Here is a 13475-nt window from a genome sequence, read left to right as displayed (position 1 = left end):
ATGTGGCGTGTGTACGGGTTCCTGCATGACATCAGGTACAGTTAGAAGTATGTACTTGCACCACTTAGTGACCGTTTCTCTCTGTAAATAGTCAGGACCGTGAGATATGTTTAGTGGTGGTCCAGTGTGTGTGTGTGTGTGTATGTGTGATGATGTGTGTGTGTGTGTGTATGTGTGATGATGTGTGTGTGGCAGCAAAGCAGTGCTGTGACTTACGAGTTCCCTGACACGTTCATGGACTCAGATGTGTCAGTACCACCTATAGAATGACTGGTGTGATCAAGTGACAAGCAGTGAAGTATTGAAAGTTTGTCCCTGATCATCGCCTGCAAGGCTCTGAATGAGCCCAGGCCAGGATTTATAGCCCATGGGCTGCAGTGCCAATTGTGTGAGAGACATGGCATTAAACGCTTTTGTCTTCCACTTGCACAGATACCGCAGGAATGTGCTTTTGTTAGCTCTTGCGAGTGTGTTGCTGTGTCTGTGTGGGTGTGTGCGTAGCAGGGCATGATGTGCATACATTATTGGAAGTGTTCCCTGTGTTTGAAGCGCATCCACAGGCAGCCCACACCATCACAGCGCTCTTTTCCCCGCCAAGCTTGGCAGCGCTCAGATACACAAAAAAAGGAAGACAGACATTCAGAGAGAAAGAAAGTGGAAGAAAAAAAAATCAGATGGAATAAGGTCATCAGCGCTGCTCTCCTCCGCTGGGCTGAGAGGAGGTGGAGTTACAAAACCCCCGTCTGGCACTCTACAACTTTCTGTCAGCTCTCCACATTGCTCTGATAATAATATGTTAACAGTTGCCCCTGTGGATGAGTGCCGCCCGATAACTGGAGGAGCCTTTGCTAAATAGAGAAGCTGATTCTTCTCACTCAGTAACTCTTGATTTTCCAAAGCCATGGGTTTCGATAAATCTCAAGGCTGTAGACAAGTGTGCTCACAAGTGTGAGCTGATGGATCAAAAGCAGGACAAAAGCTGCATGTTGGAATCCTTACTTGGATTACAAGAATGAGACGAAATGCATGTCAACAACCTGAGAGCATGTCCTGTCCAAATGCGTCCCAAAATGTGTTGAGGAGGTGGTCCCTGTGTCCGTGACCCTCGTAAGACTGAGATGGTTGGAATACTTTGGGTCAGGCCAGCATCGATGTGTGACTTTTTCACCTCAGATGGACATTCCTCAGTGAGGGAGCACCTGCCTCTGTAGCCCTTTAGTCAACATGTGTCCTAGTCACACTTAAGCCATAAATGGATCAATGTCAATGTCTGTGTTGTTCTTTTTCGCTTTTGCCATTGAACTGTATCGAACTAGAGCTAAGTTGTCATTTAAGTTCTGTCCAGTGCCCCTTTTAGCTGTGATACTCTTTGCTGCACTCTGTGTGTGTCTTAAATGTCCAGTGTTATACTGAGAAGAATAATAGATAGCAAGGAGAAGCAGGAGGGGTCCTGCTCTGCCTCGACTTCATCTTAATGCTGCAGCAAAGCTCACAGTAAATGAGTTTTAGCCCACTGAAGATTACTGCGTAACCCACAATTAGTGGGAGAGCCTGAACCAGACCAGCGTCTGAGTTAAATATAAACTGGCCTTTATTTTAGAACTATACTAGCAGGGTAGCGCCCAAATCCTCTGAATTAAGTTGCAGAGGTCGTAGCATCTTCAGCTCATGAAAAATAGAAGAACAGATTTGTCGTGCAGGAGAAAAGAAAACATTATTAATAATCCAGTAGTCATCATCTCGCCAAGGTCTATCAAAACCTGACTTTACTTTTACTCCGCAAGCTAGACGGACCCGCCTGAATAAGAAAATAATTCATCAGTGATTCAGCCAAAGACTAAAAGAGGTCTTCAGTCTGCGGGTTACTGCCAGATTTCTGACAGCGAGTGGCGGTTTCAGATGCAGCAACTGAGCGTTCTCCCCCCTCTTCGATGCTGTTTGATTTCTTACAGAAATTAAAAAGCTGTCAGAGTTCTTTCTGCGGGGGTGTTTTTGTATGACTGCTCAAAAAAGATCTTGCATATCTTTTTCCATTCCTTTCCTCAGGCTCCTCTTTTGTGATGGCAGACGATGTTGCGCAGATCAATATTTGAAGACATGTAGAGCATGAAGAGTGCCATTGTTTGGGAAGAGTTAGGCCATATGAGAATAATTCCAATGACCGGAAACATATGAGCGTTCAATAGCTGCTGCGGGTCTGTCAATACGAGGGAGGGGGTTGGGTGCAGCGTGGGGGTGATGGGTGCCGCTGTGGTTTGAAGGCAGGACGGTGTTGGAGGAGGTTTTGGTCAGATGGTGGTGTGTCTGGTGGCTGGTGATGCCAGATGGTCTTCCCGTCACACAGCCTGTCCATACTGGCCATACTCCCCATGTTTCCCATACCGCTCCCATGGCTGCTCTTATAGCATGACCCATGACACAACATGGCTTGACATGTCACAGGATCTGCCACACCTCCCGCTTCTCTCACTGGGAGCCTGTTTTTGGTTTTAAGTGACCCGAACTTAATTTACAAGCGGAAACTGAAACCATATACGCACCTCCACATGATAAGTACCCCTCTGACATCCGCCGGCATTCTCATGAGCACCCGACTTGTATGTCCTCCTCAATCCAGAATATAAGAGCAGTTTGTAAATACCTCATCGTCATCAAGTAGCGTGGTATCTCTACAAATTCTTACAACTTGTCACTCTCAGTATTGCTTTGGAATTGTTACCGTATCTGCAGTTAATCAAGTAAGCATGCAAAACCTTTGCTGGTCTCAGCATCTGAAATGTGAAGATTTGCTGATTGATATAATTAAAATCTGAATATCTTTTTATGTCAATTAGCTAACTGATTAGTTGTCTAATAGTGCTGATACTCATGATTATTTGAATTGACAATTAATCATTCAATTATTCCCAATTAACCAATTAAAAATCTAAAATGTCGGAAAGTGGTGAAGCAAACCGCAAGTGAAATGATTAGGGCTGCAATTATTAATTTTTCCATTGTCAATTAATGTGTTGATTATTTTCTCAAATTAACTGATGAGTTGTTTGGTCTATAAAATGTTAGAAAATGGTGAGAAATGTCAATCAAGCTAAAGATCCTTAAATGTCTTTTTCTGTCCACAATCAAAAGATGTTTAGTTTACTGTTGTAGATGAGGAAAGAAACAAGAAAATATTCAAATTTAAGAGGCTGTAATGACGTTTTTTACTTTTTATCCTTAAAAAAATTACTCAAATTGATTGATGATGAAAGTTTTTAGCGATTAATTCAGTAGTTGATTAATATTGTGATTGTTGCAGCTCTATCATCTTATCATTCAGATTTTTAAAAAAAAAAACGTCTGAAGGTAGTTATTTTTTGAAAGTTTAGTTCGCTCATATGTAAAATCTCCTGATGCCACACTATACCAGACATCTGGTGCTCCAAGTGGGTTAATACAAACACTAAGAATTATGTGCAAATGCTACTTGACCCCAGCGAGCCTGACACCCCACTATACATAGTCCACTGTACGCTCTCGCTGTGTATCAGATGAACATGCCCTCAGGTTTTTGGTGTTTGCTCTGTGGTTGCGTCCTGTGGAGGAGCAGGGGTCTATGCCACTCAACCCTGGACACCACAGAGCTCCCCCCCTCCCCATCCCCTCCACCTCGGCTTCCCCTCTATCTGTCCTAACCCATTTGGCCGGGTGACAGTGTGACCGATGCAGGCCTACACTCGCTCACTCACTGTCTGACCACTGGCGAGAACCATAATGCTCTCTCAGCTTTCATCATCACGCTGATGGAATTAAAAAAAGGTGAGTGGCAGTAAATTGGACAGCTGGAAGAGGGGGTACTGGAGATGGATCGTTGGTACCGCTACATTTGGAAACGACTTAGGGGAGGAGAAGCAGTGCAATAATGAGATGGCAGCTTATTATCCTTCTCGAGCTGCTGTTTTTTTTCTTTTTTTTAACCTTTGTCAGCTCGTCTCTCATCCTGTTATTAAAAGGTGTGCAGACTGCATTTGAAGGCTGCATGCATTTATACACTTCATACACTTTTTTTTTTTTTTTTTTTTTTTTTTTTTTGTCTGCATTTGTTCTCATTGTTTAACTCCACAAAAGGGGAGTCAACATTATATGAGATTGATGCATATTTTAGTCTTGCAACCAAATATTTTAATATTTAGTGCATGTGTGTGACCATCACCAGCCCTCCCTGAAAGCTAAGCAGACCTTCTTTATTAGAATTCCCTATTATGAGCCAGGGAGGGCAGTGCTACACCTCAGTGATGTGTGGGGGAAACAAAGACTGGACAGGACGAACAGGACGAACAGGATGAACAGGGATAGAAAATAACAGGCGTTGCTATTGCAATTAAAGATTGTAAGGTGGTGTGTTATGCCCAACTACTAACTGTCCATCAATAGAAAAAGAAAAAAAAAAAAAGAAAAATAAAAATTTGAAAAAAAGAAAAGAAAACCAAACCAACACAAAAGAAAAAGAGATTCAATAATAAATGAACAAACGGTACTGAGCACCATAATTGTGTGTGTCTTGATAGTATAGAATAGAATAGAATAGGCCAGAAGAGGATGCTAGTGCGAGAGAGAATGAGTTTAGGGTAGAGACTGGAGAGATTCTCAGCACATTCTGGCGGGACCCATCATTTGCTGAAATGGGACTCGGCAGTAGCTGGCGAGACCTGATCAAACATGCAAGTGTGAAGAACCCCGAAGCCCAGAACAGCAATCACAGCAAGGCAGGGCCAAGCCAACAGGGCACCCCTCCCCCCAGGCAGTAGGAGCCACAGGGCGGCACCCCCAGAGAGCCACCGGGGCCACCGTGAACGACGAGGACCCAGAGAACAAGAGGGAGCAGCTACCGACACCCCCAGCGCGCCAAGACCGACCCAGGCGGCCCGGGGCACGAGGACCCACCCGCCACCCAAACCCCAACCCCGCCCACCCCAGCCCCCACCGAACCCCCCACCCCACCACCCGACCCGCCCACCCCCATCCCCTCTCCCTCCCCCGAGGGGGCCAACGGCCCCACACAGCCAGGAAGCCAGACACAGGGGCCGAGCGGCCCACCGAAGGGGCGGCAACCAGCCCATCACAAGGCAGGCCACCACCGGGAGCCGGCCAGAGGAAATCGGAGCCGGGACCCGATGCGAGTCCAGAGAGTAAAAATGGACAGTGTGGTGGGGCCCGGCGACGCCAACAGGGAGGCACCCCGCATACCCCCCGCACCAGGCCCCAGGCGAGCGCAGTACACCCAGGGCCCCCACCCCCCGCAATGCGCCCTGACAACCCACCGGGACAGAGCCACCACATGCCACCAGCCCGCAGCACAGCCACAGCGCCCACCGAGACGGCCAATCCAGCCCCCGCAGCCCACCAAGAGCCATCGCACCTGCCCGGACCCGTCGGGCACGCAGGAGAACCCCCCCCGACCACAGCCCCCAGGTCCCGGGGACCCCCCAGCCACAGCAACACGGATGATGGTCCACCCCCGCCACCCCATAGCCATAAGGGGGCCGGGTCCCACCAGCGAGGCCATATTAGTGAAATCCCCCAATTACTCCCTATTAATATGTCTCCCGATCCCAGACTGGAGACATTATCCCTGCACCGTGATAGTGTAACCCTGAGTGTCATGTGGTGCATTAAAAGTGGGGAGGCTGGGCGAGGCGTCCAGGGGGCGGGCCAGAGGACCACAGAGGATGGCTACTCTGCAGCCTACCCTGGCCCAAGTTCCCTGAGCCGTCCCAGACCTACCCCTAAGGTGTGAGTGTGTGTGGTGCATTAAAAAGAAATTAGAGAGCAGGGGAGGCAGGCAAGAGGGTGATGGGGAAGAGACAAGGCCATAGAGCCCTGCCATCCGCCCCACCACAGAGCCCATCGTTCCCGCCCCCACCTGCTCTCGGGGCCCTAGCTGTTGTGTCCCTATATGTGCCTAAGAGTAACTATATACAGTGATGTGTGAAGTATGTGAAGTGCACAGTAAGAGGCAGTCTGGTGTGGATCCGGCCCATGAGGACAGAGCAGCGGGGGAGACAGGTAGTAAGACCACCGGTACTGATGCAGAGGGCCCCCAGAGCCCAGAGGCAAGAGGCCGAGGTGGGCCCACACGAACCCGACCGGCCCGGCCAGCACCGAAACCCCCAGAAGTCGCAGCGCCGGAGCAGCGCCCCGGCAGACGCCGTAGCCCCACCACGGGCCAGCCGCATGCAGCACCCTGCCCCAGAGGGAGGACCAGGCCGCACCACTAGGAAGCAAGGGCCATGAGCCCCCACGCCCGCCCCGGAGCCGGCACGTCCAGGATGCAGGGCACCCACCCCGCAGCACCACCGAGACCCCACCCACCCCACCACACCCAAGGACAGCACCGGGCCCGGACAGAAGCCCCCAGCCAGCAGAAACTTATCTCCAGTGGCGGCACACAGGCAAGTACCAAGGCCTGTGCCCGGATGAGCCAGAGCCACCCCCCCAGAGAGACCACCCGGCCCCCATGCCAGACCCCCAGGCAGCGGAGGGCCCCCAGCCCCCCCAGGGGAGGGAGAGGGACGAGGACGAGCGGCCAGGCAGGAGAGGAGGGAGAAGGAGGGAAGCAGAGCAGGAAGGGACAGGGGAGCGACCGGAGGGCCGACCCACCCCAAACCCCAGGGCCAGCCAGGGCGCCCCAGAAGAGACCAGCCGCCGCCACCCCCAAGGCCCCGGGAGAGCGCACAGACCCAGCAGACCCAGGGCTCAAAGGGAGAGACACCGGGGACACCCACCCCCAGGCAGAGGGGCCCGAGCCACGCCGGCCCCGCAGAGCCAGAGAGCGACCCCAAGAGCAATAGGAAAAGGACACCATTAGTGCATGCACACAGCCTTGAAGTCCATGGTGCCATCCTACTTAAAAAGGTAGAGGGTTAATAAACTGAAATAAAGCAGACAGAAGTCAGACCATACACACAGACAGAATAATAATTACAATTTTATGAGGGAAGTGGCATACGCCCACATACAAGCGGAGGCTATAGATTAATATTTATTGATTTAATAAATGGAGACCATTTTTCTTTGAAGGAATCCAAAAGAAAAAAAAAAAAAAAAAAAAAAAAATAAATAAATAAATAAAAAATACACTTCATACACCTCCTTGAAGACATAAAATTGTGTTTCTCTGGGTTACGTTTTGTACAATTACTTAGCACTCACTTGTTAATGGCTGTTTGGCTGATTGAGAGTTTTTGTGTTTTTCCTGCTGCCAAATATAGTAAATCCTCTCAAAGTGAATTGTAGAAACAGTATCTGTCCACTCTCCCTTTGACGACACAAATTTGCGTGCGCACACACACACACACACACACACACACACACACACACACACACACACACACACACACACACACACACACACACACACACACACACACACTGAGGCTCCAGAGGAACATCCATTGGATCCCTGGCTTATTTACTCAGTGTTTGTCTGGAGGCTATGGACAGGGCAGCCCTGTTTATAAGGGAGTGGAATTCATGGTTTCCCCGACTGTTTCCAATAAACACCTTGCTATCTGTGCTGCTGGAAGCCAGCAACGAGTCATGTTTTCGATCGGGCAGATAAAAAAGCCGTTTGCCCCGGAGAAAGCAGAAGAAGCTCCAACACACTCTGACAGTGGCTGACCAGAGAGCTGGGGAAGCGGAGCTCATCAAACTTTAAGTAGAGTTGTACTCACACCCACTTCAAGACTGTAATTATTATAGTGACAATATTTACACGATCATTTCTTCCCCTTAATTTGGTGTGATTACATAATGGCAACAATTTAGCTGTTACACAATGTGATGCTCTAATTTAAAAGATGTTAACAGCACATTGGTGTTAAGAGTTTCTCAGGAGTGAACTGAGGGTCACAGAAGAAGAAAAGGGCTCTTGTTCTTCTTAATGACCCCATCTGTTTTAACATCAACCCACACTGGCTAAAAAGCAGTGTGGGTGTGTTTGTACGCATACACAGTGATTGTGTTTTTGCATATGTCATGACTGTCTTTGCAGCATAGATTCTGGTTGAAATTGCCAGTTGACAGTTCTTTGGGCAGCAATGTGGACAAATTACGACCCTGTGAACCTTGAAGCTGGTGATAGATGACACCATTGGCTACAAATTCCCATTTCTCAGCATCTGTACTATAGAAAACACAGGCTGAATATGATCCTAATTGACAAGCAGTCTGTTTTGTAACTGTCTGAGTGTAATGTTGATAGTGCAGATTTAATTTCCGCTTGAAGAAGAAAACAATCATTCAAGTACGTACACATGAACAGTACAAGACACACCATCAGTAGATTAATTGATATGATATGTGCAATTCATCTGAATGGAACATAAGTGCAGACAGACTGTACAGTGGAGATTCCTTCCTCCCTTTTTCCACTTTCCCTGCGCTCCATGCTGGGAACACAGCTGCCACCCAGAACCTTTAATCGGAGAAAGGTCTGGTTCTGGGGCCTTTTCAAAAGAACTGGGGCTTCTTTGACAGTTATGTATAGTCCATACAGACTCCACCCCCTCCATCTTGCAGCTGGAGACCTCTTAGAGGGGCCCTGAGGGGGAAGGTCAAAGTCCTCATAAAGCTTCCCTCAACCAGGAACGCAAGAACAAATGCCTCCCTACTTCTATCTTTCTCTTTTTTTAACCCCCTCCAGTACCATCCACATTGTACTGGCAGTATTTGCAGCTCAGCAGTGGGTAGCTGGGGGAGCAGGAGATGCCAGAAGCTCCTCTTGCATGTTTAGTCTGAAACTTTCTTTTGAGGGATTAGCCCACTTCCTGCCTCTGGACCAGCCGCTGGAAGCGGTCAGGATGGCGGGGAGAGCATTGATCCTCCATCATCGTACCATCTGTCTCATGCTGACTTTTGGGATTAATGATTCCCTCTGACAGCTCTTTAGTACAGCTCTGTCAGTGCTGGCTGACCATTCAGATTAGACTGTCATGTGGCAGTGCAAGGAACTTGAATGAAGCATTCTGGATTTATTGTGATCACATCACGGTCTTTGGTGTTTTGAAAGCCAATTTAAGATTTATATGTTTAGAATACCTGCCAATAGTACTGATGATGACAATGAGAAAAATGAATTCAGGAGATCTTAGTTTTATCAAATATAAGCACACATAACATACTTTCCTGACTAATTGCTGCCAAATTTGTGATGCTGAATCAGTAAGAGGTTTAGTGAGGCATACATGTGTGACCAGCTGCAGCAGTGTTCATCTGCTGACAGACCATACACCCAGACCACCCTATTGACGTTTCACTAAATTCATCTTTACTACATTTGACTTATTTACCTCACTTATTTTGTTATCAGTCTGGATAAATATAGCCCACAGTGCAGTATTGACTGATGGATTTTAGGAATTAAGGGTACATTATTCATCCTGAGAAGTTTTGTTTGTGGCATTCACTTTGGGATGAAATGTCCTTGGTTTTGATACATCCAGTGAGCTAAACAGTTACTTTCAGAAGTTTGCTCATGGCAATATTATGGGGCTCCTGGAATAAAAACTGAGTGCGTATCCACCTAGAATTTTTCATTAGTGCACCAGTTGTAGCTGGGGCTGCCTCAGCTATAGCATGCTAGAAGAATGAGCCATTGAAGGTGGGCAGAATTTGCATCTAACATTGCAGAATGTGGTAACTCAGAATACTCATTAAACTGAAGCTTTTATCAGCCTTTCTGAACAGCCAGAACCTGCGACTTCTCTGCTCACACTGAACGGTCAGTTGACTGGCCACCATGTAGAGCTTATACTGAACATAAATACCAAGCCCCTCGGGCGCTTTTGTCTCAGTGACAATTCAAATAACAGTTTCTCAGACAAGATGGCTGTGCCCTCAGTGTTGACAAAAGAGGGAAATGCAGAGTTCCTTTGTGCCATTCTTAAAACTGAAACAGCACTGTTGAATTAACAGCTAAGTTAGGTGCATTATATATATGTTGTAACTGTCTTAATGAACATTTTTCTTTTATTTAATTTATTCTTCAGAGTGAACAGCTCAGACTCTTTTCTTGCTGACAGTATGCAGCATTTGAGTACCTGTCACAGAAAGAAATAGATAAAGCTTCAAATGTCCATGTTGCTGCAAAGAAGCTACAAATTCTAAAATGCTTCACACACATCATCAAACCTGCAGCACAGAACATCTGTACAGTCAGCACATTTTTAAGGTGCCCACCCACCAACAGTGTCTGACCAACTGTAGAATATTGTCACAATGAAGTTGACCTTTGACGTTTGATCATCCTATTAAATATTTTTGTGAAATGTTGTCATAATTAGTGTATGAATTCTTGAGCTATAATGAGAAATGTGTTTTGTGAAGTCGAGGTGACCTTTGACCACCAAATTCTAACTGAAGTTCATACAGAACTGTAAATTTTGTGCTACATTACATGTGTGTACCTCTAACAGGTATGAAGAAAGTCATTTTCACCAGCTTTTGTAGTCAAATAGGTGAGAAACTCATAGTTGCACTGCAGAAGCTAAAAAGTGAAACAAAACAATGTTTATAATCCCAGTATGTAAACACTGGCATTTGAACTGAAATTCTGTTGACTTTTTTAATACGTGATTATTTCAACTGGAGGTTCATATTGGCTCATTGTAACTGACAAAATTGGTATACATGTAACCGAAGTAGATCCATGTCTTGCTTAGTCAGAGCTCAGTCACAAAGCCTGTAGGGTATTTGAAGTAAGCACTGGCCGTTACTGACCCGCTGGCTGTTGAAGTGCGCTGATGAGGTCCAGTACTTCATTAGAATGCTGCTCTGAACCTTACAACACACAATAGTAGCTGTAACTGCTCATGGCTTGGGTCCAGGGAGGAAAATAAAAGAGAATGATAGAGTAAAGAAAGAGGGAAAGTCCAAACCACTGTAAGGTAACCGGCCTCTGGGCCACAACGGCCCAAACTACATGCAGCTTCCACTGTAGCAGCTACAGCTTTGGCCACGATGTTGCTGACACACAAATATTATCCTAACCGGCAGCAAGAGTTCAGCCAAACCAGGAACAGAATCTTCTAAAACTGAAAGGATAAACGAGTTACTGGCATTTTCAGTGCTACAAATTCTCCACACAGTTGACAACTTGTACAGTCCGCTGCTTTCTACAATGGAGGCATCCAGACAGCCGGCTGGCTGTCATATGCCATTACATGGGATGGCACAGAATTGTTACACGTCTCCTCATCGTCTCTTGATATGTGCTCAGCCCATTCCCAGAGGAGCCACTGGTGAACAATGGAGTGATGCGGCTCCTCGCACATTCCACAAGGCTCTATTGAGCTGTCTAATGAACCTCTACCGCATGCGTGGCCTGCGCTGGCTGCTGGGGCTCCACGAAAATACCATCTCGCCCCATCACACCCCCTCATATTTAATTTGTTTGGAATGTGTAATAGGCTGTGAAGTGGAGCGTGGTGCAGTGTTGATCTGTGCCAACCAGGTCTGCGGATATAGAGGGACAGGTGCCAGCCATCCGTGGAAGGTGCTGTACTTAACACTCTGCACTGGGTTGGAGAGTGTACAATCCTGGCCCTGTGGTGCAGGCTTTTAGAGCTGCCAGTATCCTGTTGCTCCAGCCAAGCAAGCTTTTAGTTTAGTAATAGGACATCGTGTCTGTGTGTTCTTTTTTTGAAGAGGGGGCAGCTGAAAGTTGGAGAGAAAAGGTTGTGTCAGAATTCACTCGCAGGCCAGTATACCTTTTTTTGCTGCTGTAACCCAAGTCTTTCATGATTGGGAGGAAATGATACCCAGGGACATGTAGAATGAACACAGAGAGTGCAACTTAAAATAAACCAGTTTTCTCAGCAGTTTTCTCTCTGTGAGAACCATTTCTAAATGATATACTGATGTAGGTATTATATGTGCGGCAGCTCAAATTACATTTTGGTTTTATGTGATGATAATGCACTAGGAGAGAGTCTGAGGCAGAGGACGAGAGGACGGTCACGGTCAGGTGGGGCGAGTGCATTAGCTACTGAGCCACTGGAACACTTTGTTTTACATCATTATATGTGCTTTTACATTTCTCAAAAAGACAGTGACACACCTCTGGGCATTGCTGGTGTGGTTTTATGTGCTTGTAGACTTTGTGAGATGAAAAACACAACTCTAAAGATTGACACTGCAAATGCATCACCTGTAAAGTGTAACCAGTGCATCATAACCTATGTTTTCCCAACTGAACCTTCACTGTTACACTCACATATTTTCCCTTGGGCTTTTCTGAGTTGCTGTTGGTTACCAAGCTGCTATCATGAATCCTTGGAGAATGAAGAGGGGTCTCAATTTAACACCCTGGTTGGTCAGCAGCTGTATTGAGGCATGTTTTCTTTCTTCTTTTTTACCTTCTCAGATTTAGAACGTGTGCAAAGGAGTGCACAAAACCCTGCAAAGTTCTCAAAGTTAAGCAAATAAGGCCTGTTGACACAGACCTCCTTGAGTTCCCAAATTCTTTCCACCATATTCTAGTACAGTTAAGAGAGGCTTAATCCAGTAAAACCCACTCTACGTCTGTTATGTGCTTTTGTGCTTGTCTTTCATGAATCCGAGTGTGTGTGCATGCATGTGTGTTCCTGTGAAGGAGTGGCCAGCTGCAGCCTCTGTTGTTCAGGCCACAGGGGAACACAGGGAGTGTTTTTGGGGTCATAGAGCAGCTACATTCCAGACTTGAATTCTCAGATGGGAGCACTCATTCCTCCGTCTGCTCCAAGCCATAACCCACCTCCACTGTTTTCCATGTGCCACTTATCCTCAGCCCTTCAAGCATAATGTCCCTGAAACACTGCTGCAAATTAAAGCTGCTGGTGTCTGTAACTGGCCGGCAGAACACGTATCAATGCCGTCCTTGTGCAGTGCAGAAGCGTCACTTACCGGTGAGGTGCAAGTCACAGGAGACCAGGCTGAGCGTGCCCTTTCCTTGATGCTTCATGTTCTCATGCCACTCATGTTGTGACTTTAACATGGCCTTGTTAAAATCTTGTACCGCTAATGGTGATGAAAGTGAAGTGTGCTGAGAGCTTTACTGCCTTCTATAATTACCTGCAGGAACGATCTCGTCACTACTTTTTACGGATGGAAAAATTTTAAGAGGAAAAGTGAAAATTGACTTTAGTTCTGTGGCCTTCAGTTACTGCATTGCATTATTGAAAACATGGGACGTGCCAAAGTAACAGAAACGTATGTATCGCTGCTTTTCATCAGTCTTGACACATGTAGATGCACTTGTGTGTAAATCTACACCCTTATCAAACCTGTGTCAACACAAATATAAAATAATCAAATGAAAAAAATCCTTGCTATGCAGATTAATGTATGTCTTTACATTAATTAACATGCTGTAATATTATCATTGAGCTGCATATGGATTGCCAAGTTACTTTCTGTGGTCCAACACAACCAACGATACCAACAAAAAAGTAACCTCC

At 46.6% G+C, this 13475-nt stretch overlaps 1 protein-coding gene across 13 annotated transcripts in view; it reads left to right on the top strand.

Annotated features, from left to right (window-relative positions):
* The window catches only part of arvcfb (ARVCF delta catenin family member b), a 274511-nt gene that overhangs the window by 139900 nt on the left and 121136 nt on the right, over nt 1-13475 (top strand). The gene's annotated exons all lie outside the window — the stretch shown is intronic.

Source organism: Amphiprion ocellaris, chromosome 6 (assembly GCF_022539595.1).
Source record: "Amphiprion ocellaris isolate individual 3 ecotype Okinawa chromosome 6, ASM2253959v1, whole genome shotgun sequence".
NCBI classification, from domain to species: domain Eukaryota; kingdom Metazoa; phylum Chordata; class Actinopteri; family Pomacentridae; genus Amphiprion; species Amphiprion ocellaris.
Note: the sequence above shows the minus strand (reverse complement) of the source record. Positions and strands in the feature narration are given on the sequence as shown.